Below are 4434 nucleotides of genomic sequence, written 5' to 3'. Positions count from 1 at the left end.
TTGACTGGTTTGATTTCCTTGCAGTTCAGGAACTCTCAGGAGTCTTCTTCAGCACCGCAGTTCAAAGGCATCAGCTATTTGGCATTCTGCCTTCTTTATGCTCCAGCTCTGACAACTGTACATGACCACTCAGAAGACCATAGCCTTGACTAGATAGACTTTTGTCGGCAGAGGAATGTCTCTACTTTTCCACACACTGCCTAGGTTTGTCATAGCTTTCCTGCCAAGAAGGAATTGTCTTCTGATTTCACGGCTGCAGTCACCATTCGCAGTGATTTTAGAGCCCAAGAAGAGGAAATCTGTCACGACTTCTACCTTTTCCCCTTCTATTTGCCGTGGAATAATATAATGTAGAGAATTACTGTAGATCAAATCCAGAGGAAATTATGCAGCAGCCTGACTATAGTGGAGATTCACATTGCAGAGGTAAATGTACCCTTACCTCAAAGACCAACAAAGTTCCAGTTCTCCTTTTCTCCCTGTCTTTTTGTGATATTCCATTTAAATCAATGGTTCTCAAAGTGAGGTCCCCAGATCAGCAGTATTACCTGGGAGCTTATTAGAAATTGGACCACCTCAGAACTCCTGAATCATAAATTCTGGGTATGAGGCCCAGCAACCTACATTTCATCAAGACCCATCAGTGATACTGAGGTACATACACAAATTTGAGAACCACTTTGTCAAGAAAAAGTCTGAATAGAACACACATGAAACATATCTTTATCAGATTCCAACCTTTATTGGGATCTGTAATACACATCTTTATCCATTTGTACTTTTCCCATTTATTGTGTATTTAGTCATTTATTATTTTGTCAGCCTATATCATGGCTGTGACCTTGAACAAGCCGAATCCTTTGCATATAGAAAGCTCACAATTTACATATTTTTTCTTCTACCTTAAAAGAAAAAGATAAGGGAACAAAAAACACCTATAAAGGGATAGTCATCTATCTATTAATTTTCTCATTTGTCATTATTTTAATTTCCATGACTAATTAAAATAAATACAAGTATTCTTCTTTTTGAATATAAGTTTTCTTTGTGGAAAAAAATTTTGTGCAAGATGAGACCCTACACAAATAATACTAAAAGTATTTTAATTAAATTAGAAATTAGAGGGAACCAGGCGTGGATTCATACTAAAAGAATCAGAAGGAAGCCTAAGTAAGTAATAACTGTTTGAAAGAGCAGATAACTGAAAAAGCAGAGACTAACAAGTTCATTTAAAAAAGATAGTAACTACAAGGAAGGCTAACTAGGGTGCAACTGAAAGGTTTATCTCTGGGAAGGGAGAAGGGCCAGGTGGTGTAATTGAAAAGATACCAGCAACAATTTAGGAGATTTGGGAGTGGATATGAGCATTAGAAGCAAAGTGCAGGATGATCTCAGGAATTTCAAACCCAAGAAACAGAATGAAATAACCACAGTCATTATTGAAAAGAATGACTAACTAACTGAATCATTGATCTGGACTAATGATAGGAAACAGTTTCTCTCCTCGATCTGTGGCTCTCTCCACAGTGAGTGAAGTGATCACCTTGCCAACACCAGATCTCCACCTCTCCTTCAGGTTCAGGTCAGAACACACATATTCTTCAGGATATACTTTCCTTATCTGCACATGCCTCACTTGGCCTTGTCTTCCAGCAACTCATTCAGTAATCACAAGAACCCAGTGCAATTTTATTCTTACAGTACAGATTTATGAATGATGTAGCAAGGTAACTCACTCAGTCCGCCCTGGAGGACATCATGGATCATGGCAGAATGATACAAAAAGGGGATGTTCTCCAGAATGTTTGGGGAAAGACAAGGTATTTCCCACTTTCTGGAAAACAAACAAGCCAGCTCTTCACAGCTCAAGTCTGATCACTCTCCTTTACCAATCAATTTTGCTTCCTGTCTTCACCTAGATACTCCTACTCATTCTTCAGATTGAAATTCAGGTGTCAGTTCTGCCGAGAAGTCAATTCTAATTGCTTGGACAGTTCAAATTCTCCTAACAAAGGCTGTCCTTACTCCTGTACCCCTCTTCACACCATGGGTTACAAATATAACTTTATGTAGACATATGTGACTAGAATCCAATTATTCTACTTAATGCCTCTCTCCTTGTCTATTTTTGTTCACATTTGAATCATTAGAACCTGGGGCATTGTTTACCACATGGCAGATGCCAACAAAATATTTAAATATTTGTCAAATGAATAAATGATTTTTCATGTTCTTAAGCAAAGCAACCCCCTTCCTCTTAAGGTCTTACTTAATGCTGTCTAGGAAATCCATGTCCTGTTCTTGCAATTCCATTAGCAGCCTTTGTCAAATCATCAGTGGAGATCTTTCATCCTATCATTTTAATATGAAAAGCTACTTTTCCCCTCATAGCTTTTACATGTTCTTACCTAGTGGTTGTTCCCCTCACCCCAACCCCCACCTTAAACAGAATAAATCTCTATGGAAACAAGAATGTCGACATGGTTACTACCATAGCTCCTGGTACAGTGTTGCTATAAGTGAAAATAAAAATTACCCCATGTTAGAATCACTGAAGTAGGCCAGCAGAGCTGAAGCACACTCAGTTCAGTTCAGTTCAGTCGCTCAGTCGTGTCCAAATCTTTGCAACCCCATGAATCGCAGCACACCAGGCCTCCCTGTCCATCACAAACTCCCAGAGTTTACTCAAACTCATGCCCATCGAGTCGGTGATGCCATCCAGCCATCTCATCCTCTGTCGTCCCCTTCTCCTCCTGCTCCCAATCCCTCCCAGCATCAGGGTCTTTTCCAATGAGTCAACTCTTCGCATGAGGTAGCCAAAGTATTGGAGTTTCAGCTTCAGCATCAGTCCTTCCATTGAACACCCAGGACTGATCTCCTTCAGGATGGACTGGTTGGATCTCCTTGCAGTCAGCACACTAGACCCTACCAAACTGGAAGTAGCCAAAAGATAAATGCACTATCCCTTTTAGGTCATTCAGAGTTGTAACAATAGGAATGGGAGTGAAAGGGAGCAGTCAAGGGAGATGAGATATGTAAAATATGCAGATTTCTCACGTTTTTAGTCATTGTAAGCAAGGCAGATGACATCCCAATGCTTGGGGAACTCAATAGCATGGTGAGTAGAGCAAAGGAGATTTTTTCAAATCCGAGCTAATAACTTACTGCTAATATCTATTTTTTTTTTTGTTAATTAAATATAAAAATATAACTCTGTGTAAAGAGCCTTTACAAGATACAAGTTATGGTAGAAAAAGAACATTGCCTGGTCCCAATAATGGGTCAGTTCAGATAATCCCCTTACCAAAATGAGTTCATTGTAAGATGAATTCATCTTTGTGACAATTACCAGTGTAACATGTGACATGGATATTGTGTGCACTGTGATGTTTATTTTATTTCTCATTGCCTTCTGTTATAGACTGAAATGTGCATACACACACACACCCACTAAGAAATCATGCCGAAGTCCATCACTATCTCAGGAAGAGACTACGTCACAGATATATACAGAAGAAAGATCATGTGAACCTTCAGAAAGGAGACAGCCATCTATAAACCAAAGAAAGAGACCTTGGAAGAAATCAGCTGACTCAGCTGACACTTTGATCTCTGACTTTTAGCCTCCCAAACTGTGAGAAAACACATTTCCCTTGTTCAAGCCACCCAGTCTGTGGTATTTTGTTATGGAAGTCATAGAAAACTAACATACCTTTCATTTATTTAAAGCTTTAATTTAAATCTATGAACTTGCAAAGTATAATATATACCGAGTCTATTTGTTGACATAATGAATGAGAAGAAACAGTCAAAGTTAGTATGAAGAAGTGAAGTGAAGTGAAGTCGCTCAGTCACGTCCAACTCTTTGCAACCCCGTGGACTGTAGCCTACCAGGCTCCTCCGTCCGTGGGATTCTCCAGGCAAGAATACTGGAGTGGGTTACCATTTCCTTTTCCAGGGGATCTTCCCTACCCAGGAATCGAACCCAGGTCTCCTGCATTGGAGGCAGACACCTTAACCTCTGAGCTACCAGGGAAGCCCAAGAAGTTTCTAAAAACGAAGCAATGATAATATTGAGACTTTTATTTGTACAAAATTTTGTAAACAGGCATGAAAGATGTCAATTAAAATGACGGGCATTCACTCAAGCAGGCCTATGATTTGTCAGGCACTGCCCTAGATGCTGAAAACGGCCATCCAGTAAGACTTAGGTCAGATGAAAATGGTGAAATTGAAGATTAGGATCTTCAAATAGATATGAAAAATGGCTCATTTTGAAAGGATAACTGAACATAGGCAAGTTTTTGTAATAATTGTGTCATGACTTTGAATAAGAAATAAAGAACACACAGTATTAGTAAAGTCATTCCAGAGAAACCAAACAGTAGTAGTTGCTGATGGAATACGATCTTTTCACTGTGACCATAAAATAAA

The 4434-nt window shown here is 39.3% G+C and overlaps 1 non-coding gene across 1 annotated transcript; it reads right to left on the bottom strand.

Annotated features, from left to right (window-relative positions):
• Positions 1–3964: 3964 nt before the first annotated feature.
• Positions 3965–4036, bottom strand: TRNAW-CCA. Its single transcript has one exon. It is a non-coding gene; the product is annotated as a tRNA-Trp (tRNA).
• Between the last annotated feature and the right edge of the window lie 398 nt (positions 4037–4434).

This window comes from Cervus elaphus, chromosome 26 (genome assembly GCF_910594005.1).
Source record: "Cervus elaphus chromosome 26, mCerEla1.1, whole genome shotgun sequence".
In the NCBI taxonomy this organism is placed as follows: Eukaryota; Metazoa; Chordata; class Mammalia; order Artiodactyla; family Cervidae; genus Cervus; species Cervus elaphus.
The sequence above is the reverse complement of the archived record's forward strand: the minus strand, read 5'-3'. Positions and strand labels throughout refer to the sequence as shown.